This window comes from Lolium perenne, chromosome 6 (assembly GCF_019359855.2).
Source record: "Lolium perenne isolate Kyuss_39 chromosome 6, Kyuss_2.0, whole genome shotgun sequence".
Taxonomy (NCBI): domain Eukaryota; kingdom Viridiplantae; phylum Streptophyta; class Magnoliopsida; order Poales; family Poaceae; genus Lolium; species Lolium perenne.
In genome coordinates, this window is record NC_067249.2 from 250017714 (window position 1) to 250034501 (window position 16788).

The following is a 16788-nucleotide window of genomic DNA, read 5'->3' on the forward strand; positions in this document are numbered from 1 at the left end:
GTGGTATAATTTTGGTATAAACACGAGGCATACATATTTGCGGATTTCGGTGATTGCATTATTTGTCACCCCTCTAACAATTATCAACTATCTTTAGCTTTCCTTTTCTTTTAGGGAATATAGTTGGTAATTTCGGTGAATGCACACACTAACTTTGAAAACAACTACAAGTACATGTAATTGAATAATGGATTTGTAAGGTATCCCTTGTAACAACTTCTAGCGCCTGGTGAGCAATGATAAGAATCCGATCGTAATTATACAACAAAAAAAAACCAGCCATCAGGTTAGCTTGCTTCTTCAACTCGATCAGCTGCCTTAATAGCTTGTTCATTTTCTTCAGTTCTCCCTTCACTTCCACCAGTTCTGCATTGGGAGCATTAGGCATAATCGGAACGGCTCCTCTCTCCGCCGCATTCTCTACAGCAAGTCCCCCCCCCTCCCAAATTGCGCCCCCCAATAGCGCCAATTGATTCCTGGCAATCAAGCCTACGAACGTACACATCGATCCACTCGAAATGCCTGCATTTCTTCAAGATCTGAAAACAACAACGTGAACCCTAAATCCCAAATTCGAGGGAATAACAAGAAAATCGAGAGAAAACAGAGAAATTGGAGCGAGATCTAACCTTATCCCCCTCTCTATATGGCAAGCTCTCGCATGCAACGAACTCACGTCCACGGTTGCCGTTCTCGTCCGTCTTACAGATCGACCGCTTCAGAGGCTCCTGGCGTGGGCAGTCAGGGCATCTTGTCAAAGGCACGGGTCCATACTGCGGCCATGAAGAACGGGAGGTCGAAGAGAAACTAGACATCACCCGCCTACCGGAGAAGGGCTGCCGCTGGCGGAGAAGAAGAACAATGGGGCGCGGAGAAAGAAAGGGGAAGCAATGGCACGGGCACGGGCGCGGGGCTGGCTCGGGCTCCCATTTTGCAACGGTCACCTGGGTAAGCAGTGGGTCCGGTGCACTTAACGTGGACAAGTTGTGGGTCCCACGATGATCTGGATAAGTGAAGACGTGTCCACTGCGGGGCACCAATAGCGGCCCCACTTGCCAGCACCAACCAACGTCAACTAACGGGATTCCTTCCGTCCGAGCTCCTTCTGCGGGTTTCAGACAAGGTTTTGGGGAAAACTGAGGAAAAACTAAGGGGCTGGGGAAAACTGAGCACAACTAAGGAGCCAGGGGCATGAAAATAGAAATCCCTAAAATTATTACTCTCCACATAAGCATAATCAATTTTATTAGTACTAGTGGGAGCAAATTCAACAAAGTAGCTATCATTATTATTCTCATCATCAAATATAGGAGGCATATTGTAATCAGAATCAAATTTATCCTCCATAACATGCGGCAACAAAAGACTACTATCATTATAATCATCATAAATAGGAGGCAAATTATCATCAAAGTAAATTTCCTCCTCATTGCTTGGGGGGCTAAAAAGATCATGCTCATCAAAACCAGCTTCCCCAAGCTTAGAATTTTCCATAGCATTAGCAACAATAGTGTTCAAAGCATTCATATTAATAACATTCCCATTAGCATGCATATAAAGTTCCATGGGTTTTTTAATTCTCTCTTCAAACACATCATGTCCTAATTCAAGATAAAGTTCATAAAGATCTCTCATATTTTTGTTGTTTTCCATTATGCCTAACTAGTGTAAACAAGAAACAAAAAGTTGCAATTGCAGGATCTAAAGGAAATAGCTTCGAGTACTTACGGCGCCGGAAAATAGCTTAGTAGCCAAGATCCGGAGTGTGAGTACCTTTTACCTTTCCTCCCCGGCAACGGCGCCAGAAAATAGCTTGATGTCTACGCCCCCTCCTTTTCCTGTAGACAGTGTTGGGCCTCCAAGAGTAGAGGTTTGTAGAACAGCAGCAAGTTTCCCTTAAGTGGATCACCCAAGGTTTATCGAACTCAGGGAGGAAGAGGTCAAAGATATCCCTCTCATGCAACCCTGCAACCACAAATCAAGAAGTCTCTTGTGTCCCCAACACACCTAATAGGTGCACTAGTTCGGCGAAGAGATAGTGAAATACAGGTGGTATGAATATATATGAGCAGTGGCAACGGCACCAGAAAAGTGCTTTGCCTAGGACAAGAAACAAGCGATAGTAACGCAGCAGTAGTAACGCAAAGAGAACGATAAACAAGCAGCGATAGCAGTATTTAGGAACAAGGCCTAGGGATCATACTTTCACTAGTGGACACTCTCAACTTTGATCACATAACAGAATAGATAAATGCATACTCTACACTCTCGTTGGATGATGAATAGCATTGCGTAGGATTACACGAACCCTCAATGCCGGAGTTAACAAGCTCCACAATTCAATGTTCATATTTAAATAACCTTAGAGTGCATGAAAGATCAATTCGACTAAACCAAGTACTAACATAGTATGCACACTGTCACCTTCACACTATGTAGGAGGAATAGATCACATCAATACCATCATAGCAATAGTTAACTTCATAATCTACAAGAGATCATAATCATAGTCTACGCCAAGTACTAACATGGATGCACACACTGTCACCATTACACCGTGCAGGAGGAATAAAACTACTTTAATAACATCACTAGAGTAGCACATAGATAAATTGTGATACAAAACATATTGCAATCATAAAGGGATATAAATAAGCACTTCACTATGCCATTCATAACAGCGAATAAGTATTCTGTGAAATATAGCCTAAGAGACCCACACGGTGCACACACTGTCACCTTTACACACGTGGGACAAGGAGTCTCCGGAGATCACATAAGTAAAATTCACTTGACTAGCATAATGACATCTAGATTACAAGCATCATCATATGAATCTCAATCACGTAAGGCAGCTCATGAGATTATTGTATTGAACTACATAGGAGAGAGATGAACCACATAGCTACCGGTACAGCCCCGAGCCTCGATGGAGAACTACTCCCTCCTCATGGGAGACAGCAGCGGTGATGAAGATGGCGGTGGTGTCGATGGAGGAGCCTTCCGGGGGCACTTCCCCGTCCCGGCGGTGTGCCGGAACAGAGACTCCTGTCCCCAGATCTTGGCTTCGCGATGGCGGCCGCTCTGGAGGGTTTTCTCTGGTTTCGTCGAATGTATCAGGGTTTTCGCGATGGAGGCTTTAAATAGGCGGAAGGGCAAGGTCGGTGGACTTCTAGGGGGCCCACACTATAGGGGGGCGCGGGCCCCCCCTTGGCCGCGCCGGCCTAGGGTTTGGTGGCCCTGTGCCCCCTCTCTGGCGGTTCTCGTGTGTTCTGGATGCTTCCGGGCAAAATAGGAACCTGGGCGTTGATTTCGTCCGATTCCGAGAATATTTCGTTACTAGGATTTCTGAAACCAAAAACAGCAGAAAACAGGAACTGGCACTTCGGCATCTTGTTAATAGGTTAGTTCCAGAAAATGCACGAATATGACATAAAGTGTGCATAAAACATGTAGATATCATCAATAATATGGCATGGAACATAAGAAATTATCGATAGGGCGGAGACGTATCACTCCCACATATTCAACGATGACTTAGTGATTGAATGAACCATTCACATACGATACCAATTCCCTTTGTCACGCGATATTTTACTTGTCCAAGGTTTGAAAATCGGTATCACTCTATACCTTGTTCAACCTCGTCTTCTGACAAGTACTCTTTACTCGTACCGTGGTATGTGGTCTCTTATGAACTTATTCATATTCTTGCAAGACATTAGACGACATTCCACCGAGAGGGCCCAGAGTATATCTATCCGTCATCGGGATGGACAAATCCCACTGTTGATCCATATGCCTCAACTCATACTTTCTGGATACTTAATCCCACCTTTATAACCACCCATTTACGCAGTGGCGTTTGATGTAATCAAAGTACCTTTCCGGTATAAGTGATTTACATGATCTCATGGTTGAAAGGATTAGGTAACTATGTATTGAAAAGCTTATAGCAAATAACTTAATGACGTGTGATACATCCAAAACGTATCTACTTTCCCGAACACTTTTGCTATTGTTTTGCCTCTAATTTGTGTATTTTGGATGCAACTAACACGGACTAACGCTGTTTTCAGCAGAACTGCTCTGGTGTCTCGTTTTTGTGCAGAAATCCAACTTTCGGGAAAATCCTCGGAATTTATGCAGAAGGCCCTATTTTCCCAGAAGAATGACGGAGCCAGAAGGTCAAGTAAGGTGGAGGCCCAAGGGCCCCACACCATAGGGTGGCGCGGCCCAGGGGGGGCCGCGCGGCCCTGTGATGTGGCCCCCTCGGCCGGCCTCCGATGCCCTCCTTCGGACTACTTATCGGCCTCGACCTAAAATCGCACAGAGAGAAGTCAAAGTCGCCAGAAACCCTCCAGAACGCCGCCACATCGCGAAACTCCGTCGCGGGAGCCAGAAGTCTCCGTTCTGGCACTCCGCCGGGACGGGGAATTGGAGGAGATCATCGCCATCATCACCGCCAACGCCTCTACATCAACCAGCCATGTTTTCCCCATCCATGTGTGAGTAATTCCCCCGCTATAGGCCGAAGGGGATGGTAGGGATTGGATGAGATTGGTCATGTAATAGCATAAGATTGTTAGGGCATAGTGCCTAGTGTCCGTAATTGGTACTTTGATGATATTGTTGCAACTTGTTATGCTTAATGCTTGTCACTAGGGCCCGAGTGCCATGATCTCAGATCTGAACATGTTATTGTTTCATCATGATATTCATTGTTTATGGTCTTACCTATAAGTTGTATACACATGTCGCTGTCCGGAACCGATGGCCCCGAAGTGACAGAAATCGGGACAACCGGAGGGAATGGTAGCGATGTGAGGATCACATGTGTTCACGGAGTGTTAATGCTTTGCTCCGGTACTCTATTAAAAGGAGTACCTTAATATCCAGTAGTTTCCCTTGAGGCCCGGCTGCCACCGGCTAGTAGGACAAAAGATGTTGTGCAAGTTTCTCATTGCGAGCACGCACGACTATATATGGAACACATGCCTATTGATTGCTTTGTACTTGGACACCGTTTTATTATTATCTGCAAATGCCCTGCTATGATTGTTACATGAGTTTCTCTCATCCATGCAACGCCCGTCATCCATCCCCGTGCCTACAGTATTTTAATCCTGCTGTTTACTAAAATCACTACTGCTGTCTCTGTTACTCTGCTGCTGTTATTTCACTACTGCTACTGCTATAAAACTGTTACTACTGATAAACTCTTGCGAGCAAGTCTGTTTCCAGGTGCAGCTGAATTGACAACTCCGCTGTTAAGGCTTCCAAGTGTTCTTTGTCTCCCCTTGTGTCGAATCAATAAATTGGGTTTTACTTCCCTCGAAGACTGTTGCGATCCCCTATACTTGTGGGTCATCAAGACTATTTTCTGGCGCCGTTGCCTGGGAGCATAGCTTTATTTGGAAGTTCACTTGGATTAATATTGTTCGCTGCAAATTCTCCATCATGGGTAAACCTCGCGATACTAAGATCGCCATATTACCATCCACTACAAGAAAAGGTACAATTCTGAGTACCTCCGCTACACTTGATTCACCATCTGTGATTGATAAACTTGTTTCACCGCCGCATGCTTCACATGCGGGTACTTCTGCTGAATCTGAAAACTCTCATAATATTGATAATGTTTCTGCTGTGCTTGATGATAGTGGTTCATTGGGATCCTTTCTAGATGCTACAATTGCTAGGTCTAGACAAATTGAAAATACTGAAACTCCTAATGCTACTACACCTGTTAATTCACCTGAACTTGATTATTTTAGCGATGATCCTGATGAAGATTATGTGGAGCTTAATGATGATTTTATTGAAAAATGCAATGCTACTACTGATGCAAGAAAAATTAAAAAGTTGCTTGCAGAACATGCTGTTAGATATAAACTGTCTCCTGATCCTAAGTTTGCCACATCTCCCATAAACATTAGGGATAAAGATTATGATTTTTCTCTTGATCTATCTCATATAGCTATTGTTGAGAAAACCCCCTTTTGTGGTACTGAAAAAGAAAGTGCTGTTGAACACATGACTGAGTTATCTACTCTAAGTAGCTTGTTTTCTGATGATGTCAAGATGCGTACTTACTTTGTTGCTAAAATCTTTCCATTCTCATTAAAGGATGACGCTAAAACTTGGTATAATAATTTGCCACCTAATTGTATTAAAAGTCCAAAAGAATTGCTTGATGTTTTCTTCCGCAAATACTTTCCTGCTAGTGCTCAACATATTGCTTTGCAGAGAATCTATAATTTTGACCAGAGAGATGAAGAGAAATTGCCTGAGGCTTGGGCGAGATTTTGCTCTCTTATTAGAGCTCAGCCTGATCATGATTTGGAAAAGCATGATTTACTTGATATATTTTATAGTGGACTAACCATTGAGTCTAGGGCATACCTGGATAGTTGTGCTGGTTGTGTTTTCAGGAAAAGAACTCCAGGGCAATATTTGAAGAATTATTGGCTAAAATAAGCCGGAATCATGATGATTGGACTATGCCTGAACCAACTCCGACGCCAATATTGAAGAAGAGGGGTTTAATTAAATTGAATGATGAAGATATAAGGGAAGCCAAGAAGTCTCTCAAGGAGAAAGGTATTAAATCTGAAGATGTGAAGAATCTACCTCCCATAGAAGATATATGTGAGATAATTCCCCCTTCATCCATGATTGAGGTAAACTCCCTTCAACGCTTTACTAGGGAAGATATTCCGTATTCGAAACCTCCTGCACAATGCTTAGATGAGTTTGATAATTATATTGTTAAGCAAGAAAATTTTAATATGAGAGTAGAGAATCATTTAATGGAAAATTCTCGAGCTATTAGTGAATTGCATGATATTGTGGAGAGAACCTCCAATGATGTTAAGATGCTTGTTAAACATTTTCATATGATTCAAACTCAAATTGATCAACTCACTAAAGTGCAAAATGACTTGTTAGGGAATAATTTTAAAGAGAAACATGCTTATGAAGTAACAACTAGAGGTGGTGTCTCTACCCAGGATCCTCTATATCCTGAAGGGCATCCTAAAAGAATTGAACAAGATTCTCAACGCATTGAACCTACTGCTCATTCTAGGAAGAAAAAGAAGAAGAAACATAAAAATGTTGTAGAATCCTTTGAACCTGTTAATGATCCTAATAGTATTTCTATTTCTGATGCTGAAACTGAAAGTGGTAATGAACATGATAATGATAAAGATAATGATAAGAATGATACTCCTGATAAAGAAGAGATTGAAGAAGAACCTGAAAAGCATGCTAAAAATAAAAAGTACACTAAAGAAGACTTTATTGCTGAGAAACATGGTAATGAAAGAGAACCTTGGGTGCAAAAGCAAATGCCTTTTCCAGCTAAGAAACTAAAATCAAAGGAAGAAGAACACTATAATAAATTTTGCGATTCGATGAAACCTCTATTCTTGCAAATCCCTTTGACTGATGCTATTAAATTGCCTCCTTATTCAAAGTATATGAAAGATATTGTTACTAACAAAAGGAAAATCCCCAATGAGGAAATTTCCACTATGCTTGCTAATTACTCTTTCAATGGCAAAGTTCCAAAGAAGTTGGGCGACCCAGGTATACCTACTATTCCTTGTTCTATCAAGAATAATTATGTTAAAACTGCTCTATGTGACTTGGGAGCCGGTGTTAGTGTTATGCCTTTTTCTCTTTATAAGAGACTTTACTTAGATAAGTTGATACCTACTGATATATCTTTGCAAATGGCTGATAAATCTACTGCTATTCCTGTTGGTATATGTGAGAATGTTCCTGTTCAAGTTACTACTAACTGCTTGATATTAACTGATTTTGTTGTGTTGGAAATGCCTGAAGATGATAATATGTCTATTATTCTTGGGAGACCTTTTCTTAACACCGCAGGGGCTGTTATTGATTGCAACAAAGGAAAGGTTACTTTCAATGTTGATGATAGGGAGCATACCATTTATTTTCCCAAGAGGATTGAGAAAGCGTGTGGAGTTAATACTATTTCTAATGTGAGAACTATCAAAGTGGGAACTATTGATTGTCCTATATATGAGCCTAAAGAAGAATATCAAACTCTCGTGATTGGGTCCATATCAATACAATTCAAGGTAACATGATTGATTTGAGGTTTATTTCTTCTTATGCTATGAAAAAGTTATTTGGTGACAAGACTTGATCAACCTTGTTAACGGATACTTTTTATATGCATAGAGGAGGTAAACAACATATTTTTCTTCCTCCACTTGCTCTAGTTGCTGTAGCACTTTTAATTTGCAAAGTTCCCTAGCTAATTGAAGATTTCAAAAATTTTCCTGGCCAGTAATAATAAACTAAATACCCAGAAATGTGCATTTTTCAAAGTTTTCAAAAATTCACAAAAATTATACCGTTGGTCCTATTTTTCGACGAGGCACCTGGGAGCACCAGAGGATGACCTGTGGGGCACCAGAGGGCGCCAAACCACAGGCCGGCGCGGCCAAGGAGGTGGCCGCGCCACCATGTGGTGTGGGCCCTCCTTTGCCCCACTTTGTCATCTCTTTCTCCCAGCACCTTCTCTCTCCCGAAAAAACTCGTACCAAGTTCCTCTCTCTCGCGCTTTTGCTCCAGAGCTCCAGATTTCTCGATCTCTTTGCTCAGCCCAGATTTCCTGCTGAAATTTGGCACATTTGCTCCTTGGTATGTGACACCTCCACCCATCCAAGTAGAATTTTGTTTGGTTGAGTATATCTTGAATATTTTGCTGCTGTAGGTAACATGTTTAGTGAGCTTGCATGCTTGTTCTAAGTGGTAGAAACTAGTTTTGATGCATGATTAGTACTCTAGCAAGTTCCTATGGTAGTTTCCCTCAATTATATGTCACCAAATCAAATTTTTATATCTCAATTATATGTCACCAAATCAAATTTTTATATCATTTGTTGAAATTTCAGAAAATGGAGTGGAGTAGATATCACTTGAACCAGCAAGAATTGGAAGTCCAACAAGTTATGAGAGTCAATCGTGAAGAGGGAGTATACCCCTCTTACTACCCGTGCGCGGATTTTATGAGAAGCGCGGGAATACTTGAAGATGTTCAAAGTCTAATTTCTCGTGCAGGGCTGAGCGACTTTGTTGAAGGAGAGCCAAGACAATATGTAAAATTAACCATGTCTTTTGTGCAGGACTTCAAGTTCAATTGGTCGCGATCTAACCCCACGGTCCAGTATAAAATTTACAATAAAGCTGTCAACTTGCCATTTAGTGTTTTTTGTGCAGCAATTAGAGTACCGCAATGGGGGTCATGTGAGAAGATAAGGGGATCGCCGCAAGAACTCTTGGACCTCTTCAAGATGATTAGCGATGGAAGGAGTTTCTTAGGGGATAATGGTAAAATCACTAGTATTCAGCTCCCGGCTATCCGCTACTTTGCCTATTTTATTACCAAATGCGTTCTTGCTAAAAAGATTGGTGGTAAACTTTCTATCCCGGATTTGGCTTTTCTAGCTGCGGCACTGCAAAATAGTAAGACTTATAATTTGGGGGCATTGATAGCCTATAGACTTGCTACTAACCGTGAGAAAGGTGGAATTTGTGGAGGTCTCATCGCCTCTCGTTTACTGGCTTTTCATAATGTAGAACCTCATCATTTTGACATTCCTTTCCACATAGAAAAACTTGATATAGCCTCTATGATTAAACATGAATTTGTTTCAGATTCCTCCAACTTGGGTAACCTGTTTTACAAGATGACATTTTATAAGAAAGTCTGGAGAATAACTAAGAAAACTGAGAAACTAGTAAGATTGCCTGCGGCTGTTTTGTCTAACCTTGATTCCAGGGGAGATTGGTCGGTCACAGAAGGTGCACTGGATGCACACATAGAGAGAGGAGGTCAACATGCAAGAGACGACACGGAGGTCGAGGAGCACCTCGACTCATCGTCCGATGCAGCAAGTTCCTCGCATCATCATGGTGGATATGCGGAGCCTCCAAGCTTTTCTTCTGCACAGGAACTTTACTATGACTACTCCATGGACTACCCACCGGCGAGGAACAACGACCCTCGTTGGGGTTGAACTCCACTTAGGCCAAAAGCCTAAGCTTGGGGGGAGGTATACCGGCATCACTCATTCTTTGCATATTATGGTTGCTGGATACTTGTACATACTTGCTTTGTTCGTTTGAGTGGTTTTCTAATGAGAGGAAGATGATATCTGGGGAAGTGCTGCCTGAAAACAGATTCTGGAATGTTACCGTAAAAATTCTCAAAAATAGCCAGAGCGTCATTTTGAGCTGCCAATTTTTTTGCAGGTTCCCCAGGTTGTTATCTAACTTTCATTAGTTGAACACTTTTCGATCTGAGCAACGTAAGATTTTTGTAAAAATCGATTTCTGTACTGCTGTCAGGTTTTGGCAGATTTCTGCCATCTCGTTTTTCTGTGTTTCTTTTAGTTTGCTATTTCTTGTTTTCGCTTTGTTTCTTTCCCAAAACACAAAAGGACCAAAAATATTTCTGTTGTTTCTCTTCACCATTTGTTTGCTTTGGTTTCTTGCATTTGTTTCACTTTATTTGCTATTGCTAGTTTGCTATAAGAAAACCCAAAATTTTTTTGCTTTGTTTGTTTGTTTCCTCTTGTTATTGCTCTCAAATTCGAAAACACCAAAAATATTTGCTGTTCTTCTTTGTTTTGTAAAGTTCATCTTGAGTTCAATGGTCTTCGGTGGCTGGAGCGTGGTTTTCATTTCATATTATCCAAGCTACACAAGTGAAAAGGCAATAATGACGATCTACGACAATCTGATTGTGGTGAGAGGCTGGTATGAACTCTATTTGTTTTCATTTTTGTACATATACTCATCCATGTGAGCATGCTTAGTTGGTTCATGTGAGGTATATGTTATTTGAGAAAGTCTAGTAGTTTATGATCTCTCATGTTTAGCTCCAATCTATTAATATGAGTAGCATGTCATGGATGTTTGCTTGCATTGTTTTATTCATAAGTAAGTATGGCATTGTGGTATCCTCCTCTGAATAATTCATTTATATCGACTTGGCACATGCTCACGCATGCATATGACTGAACAAAAAGTCAATTAAGCCTCGATGATCTATATTGCTTCAGAGTTCTTGTATCACTTTTATGCCTCCGTTAATTTATTTTGCCGCAAGCATGATTATGACAGTTACTGCTCTCTTGATTTGTCGCTCCCTAGTCTATTGCTAGCCTTCACTTGTACTAAGCGGGAACGCTGCTCGTGCTTCCAAATACCTGAAAACCAAGTTGTTCCAAAAGTGTCCACCATAAATACCTATGCATGGCATTTCAAACCATTCCAAGTAAATTCTCGTGCGCTACCTTTAAAACCTTCAAAATGCTTCTCAATTTGTGTTTATGTTTCATAGCTCATGAGGAAGTATGTGGTGTTTAGCTTTCAACCTTGTCATTTACTTTTGACGGACTCTCATATGGACTAGTGGCACATCCGCTTATCCAATAATTTTGCAAAAAGAGCTGGCAATGGGATTCCCAGTCCCGAATTAATTAACTTAAATAGACACTCCTCCATGGTTTGTGATTGTTGGACGGCACCCGAAGGATTCGGTTAGCCATGGCTTGTGTAAGCAAAGGTTGGGGGGAGTGTCATCATCATAATGAAAATAAAATAAAAGGGCACTCCTTCATGGTATGAGATTGTTGGCAGGCACCCGAGGATTCGGTTAGCCATGGTTTGTGCAAGAAAGGTTGGAAGGAGTGCCAAATAAATATGCAATAATTCATGGGAGCCGCTCTTGAAAGTCCGGTTGGCGAGGTAGTTGGTGTACCCATTACCATTCGTTGACAACAACAAACACCTCTCAAAATAATTTTACTCCTGTCTTTATAAAAATGAAAAGCTCTAGCGCATGTTAATCCCTGCTTCCCTCTGCGAAGGGTCAATCTTTTACTTTTATGTTGTGTCTCCATTATTTCTTTGAGCACTATCTTGAGAGCACTACTGTCATTCTTAGTATAATATGCTTGTCTCAAAATATGATTGATTGTGGTATAACTTTGATGCATTTATCTTTTGACAATCACTACTTCTAGTCTTTCTATGAACTCCAGAGGTGCCCGGGCATTTATGTTTTGCCAACCAAATACAGGCAAGCGAGATACCACTTTATCATACTCTCTTATGAACATTGCAATCCTGCTTATATACATGATTCATGATGCTTATTATTAATTGTTGGTACCTCTCCATGATTGACATAGCTGTTAGATGATCTTATTTGCATGTATCTCATTATGAACTACTTAAGTATTAGCCATTGCATGAGAATATATACATCATATGAGCAAATGTGTTCGTGAAAGTTCTTTTATCGCTCAGTTGTTAACTGAATTGCTTGAGGACAAGCAATAAGCTAAGCTTGGGGGGAGTTGATACGTCCAAAACGTATCTACTTTCCCCCAACACTTTTGCTATTGATTTGCCTCTAATTTGTGTATTTTGGATGCAACTAACACGGACTAACGCTGTTTTCAGCAGAACTGCTCTGGTGTCTCGTTTTTGTGCAGAAATCCAACTTTCGGGAAAATCCTCGGAATTTATGCAGAAGGCCCTATTTTCCCAGAAGAATGACGGAGCCAGAAGGTCAAGTAAGGTGGAGGCCCGAGGGCCCCACACCATAGGGCGGCGCGGCTCAGGGGGGGCCCGCGCGGCCCTATGATGTGGCCCCCTCGGCCGGCCTCCGACGCCCTCCTTCGGACTACTTATCGGCCTCGACCTAAAAACGCACAGAGAGAAGTCAAAGTCGCCAGAAACCCTCCAGAACGCCGCCACATCGCGAAACTCCGTCGCGGGAGCCAGAAGTCTCCGTTCTGGCACTCCGCCGGGACGGGGAATTGGAGGAGATCATCGCCATCATCACCGCCAACGCCTCTACATCAACCAGCCATGTTTTCCCCATCCATGTGTGAGTAATTCCCCCGCTGTAGGCCGAAGGGGATGGTAGGGATTGGATGAGATTGGTCATGTAATAGCATAAGATTGTTAGGGCATAGTGCCTAGTGTCCGTAATTGGTACTTTGATGATATTGTTGCAACTTGTTATGCTTAATGCTTGTCACTAGGGCCCGAGTGCCATGATCTCAGATCTGAACATGTTATTGTTTCATCATGATATTCATTGTTTATGGTCTTACCTATAAGTTGTATACACATGTCGCTGTCCGGAACCGATGGCCCCGAAGTGACAGAAATCGGGACAACCGGAGGGAATGGTAGCGATGTGAGGATCACATGTGTTCATGGAGTGTTAATGCTTTGCTCCGGTACTCTATTAAAAGGAGTACCTTAATATCCAGTAGTTTCCCTTGAGGCCCGGCTGCCACCGGCTGGTAGGACAAAAGATGTTGTGCAAGTTTCTCATTGCGAGCACGCACGACTATATATGGAACACATGCCTATTGATTGCTTTGTACTTGGACACCGTTTTATTATTATCTGCAAATGCCCTGCTATGATTGTTACATGAGTTTCTCTCATCCATGCAACGCCCGTCATCCGTCCCCGTGCCTACAGTATTTTAATCCTGCTGTTTACTAAAATCACTACTGCTGTCTCTCTTACTCTTGCTTTGTTATTTCACTACTGCTACTGCTATAAAACTGTTACTACTGATAAACTCTTGCGAGCAAGTCTGTTTCCAGGTGCAGCTGAATTGACAACTCCGCTGTTAAGGCTTCCAAGTGTTCTTTGTCTCCCCTTGTGTCGAATCAATAAATTGGGTTTTACTTCCCTCGAAGACTGTTGCGATCCCCTATACTTGTGGGTCATCAACGTGATCTTATGCTACGCTTAATTGGGTGTGTCCATTACATCATTCATATAATGATATAACCTTGTTATTAATAACATCCAATGTTCATGATTATGAAACTAATCATCTATTAATCAACAAGCTAGTTAAGAGGCTTACTAGGGACTCATTGTTGTTTACATAACACACATGTATCAATGTTTTGGTTAATACAATTATAGGATGGTATATAAACATTTATCATAAACATAAAGATATATAATAACCACTTTTATTATTGCCTCTTGGGCATATCTCCAACAGTCTCCCACTTGCACTAGAGTCAATAATCTAGATTACATTGTAAGGAACCTAACACCCATCGCATTCTGGTGTTGGTCATGCTTTGCCCTAGGGAGAGCTTTAGTCAACGGATCTGCTACATTCAGATCAGTGTGTACTTTGTAAATCTTTACTTCTCCATCTTCAATGTACTCGCGAATCGAGTGATAACGCAGCTTGATATTCTTTAGCCTCTTGTGTGACCTTGGTTCTTGTGCATTGGCGATGGCACCCATGTTGTCACAGTATATGACTAGTGGGTCCAATGCACTAGGAACCACACCAAGCTCTACAATGAACCTCTTCATCCATACCGCTTCTGATGAAGCCTCTGAAGCCGCTATGTACTCCGATTCTGTTGAAGACTTCGCCACCGTGCACTGCTTCGAACTTGACCAGCTTACTGCAGCACCATTCAATATAAATACGTACCCAGACTGTGACTTAGAGTCATCAGGATCAGTGTTCCAACTTGCAGCGGTGTAACTTGTTACAACGAGCTCTTGGTCACCTCCATAACAAAGAAACATATCCTTAGTTCTTTTCAAGTACTTCAGGATATTCTTGACCGCTGTCCAGTGTTCCATCCCTGGATCACTTTCATATCTGCTAGTCAAACTAACAACATGTGCTATATCCGGTCTAGTACATAGCATGGCATACATGATAGAGCCTACTGCCAAGGCATAGGGGATCTGACTCATCCTTTCTCTTTCTTCTGCCCTAGCCGGACCTTGAGTCTTACTCAAGACTTTGCCTGGTAACATAGGTAAGAATCCTTTCTTACTTTCGTCCATTCTAAACTTCTTTAGAATCTTGTCCAGGTATGTACTCTGTGATAGCCCTATTAGGCGTCTTGATCTATCTCTATAAATCTTGATGCCTAATATGTATGATGCTTCACCAAGGTCTTTCATTGAAAAACTGTTATTCAAATAACCTTTTATACTGCTTAATAGTTCTATATCATTCCCAATCAATAATATGTCATCTACATATAATATCAGGAACGCTACAGAGCTCCCACTCACTTTCTTGTAAATACAGGCTTCTCCATGGCACTGTATAAACCCGAAGTCTTTGATCACCTTATCAAAGCGTCGGTTCCAACTTCTTGATGCTTGCTTCAGTCCATAAATTGAACGCTGAAGTTTGCATACTTTGTCAGCATTTTTAGGATCGACAAAACCTTTGGGTTGTACTATATACAACTCTTCCTCAATGTCTCCATTAAGGAACGCCGTTTTGACATCCATCTGCCAACAAATCTCACAATCGAAAAATGCAGCTATTGCTAACAAAATCCTCACAGATTTTAGCTTCGCTATAGGTGAGAAAGTCTCATCGTAGTCGACACCTTGAATTTGTCGGAAACCCTTTGCGACAAGTCGAGCTTTATAGACAGTAATATTACCATCAGCATCTGTTTTTCTTTTGAAGATCCATTTATTCTCGACAGCCTTGCGGCTATCAGGTAAGTCTACCAAAGTCCACACTTTGTTATCATACATGGATCCCATTTCGGATTTCATGGCTTCTTGCCATTTGTTGGAATCTGGGCTCATCATCGCTTCTTCATACGTCGCAGGGTCTTCATCATTGTTGTCCACAATCATGACATTTAGACAAGGATCATACCAATCAGGAGTGGCACGTTCCCTTGTCGATCTACGAGGTTCAGTAGTTTCCTCATTTGAAGTTTCATGATCATTATCATTAGCTTCCTCTGTTGCCGGTGTAGGAGGCACAGGAACAACTTCCGGTACTGCGCTACTCTGATCAACAAGTGAAGATTCATCAATCTCATCGAGTTCTACTTTTCTTCCAGTCACTTCTTTAATGAGAAATTCTTTCTCAAGAAAGGTTCCGTTCTTAGCAACAAAGATCTTGCCTTCGGATCTGTGATAGAAAGTATACCCTATAGATTCCTTAGGGTATCCTATGAAGACGCATTTCTCCGCTTTGGGTTCTAGCTAGTCCGGTTGTAACTGTTTTACATAGGCTTCGCAACCCCAAACTTTAAGGAACGACAGCTTAGGTTTCTTATTAAACCATAATTTATACGGTGTCGTTTCAACGGATTTTGATGGTGCTCTATTTAAAGTGAATGCGGCTATCTCTAATGCATAACTCCAAAATGATAACGGCAAATCAGTAAGAGACATCATAGAACGAACCATATCTAAGAGAGTTCGATTACGACGTTCGGACACACCATTTCGTTGAGGTGTTCCCGGCGGTGTCAATTGTGAAAGTATTCCACATTTCTTTAAATGCATGCCAAACTCATAACTCAGATATTCACCTCCATGATCAGATCGTAAAAATTTAATCTTCTTGTTACGTTGATTTTCTACTTCACTTTGGAATTCCTTAAACTTCTCGAAAGTTTCAGATTTATGTTTCATGAAATAGATATACCCATATCTATTCAGATCATCTGTGAAGGTTAGAACATAACGATAACCACCGCGCGATGCTACACTCATTGGTCCACACACATCGGTATGTATGATTTCCAATAAGTCAGTAGCTCGCTCCATAATACCAGAGAATGGAGTCTTAGTCATTTTTCCCATCAGACATGCTTCGCATCTATCAAGTGACTCAAAGTCAAGTGAGTCAAGTAATCCATCGGTATGGAGTTTCTTCATGCGTTTCACTCCAATATGACC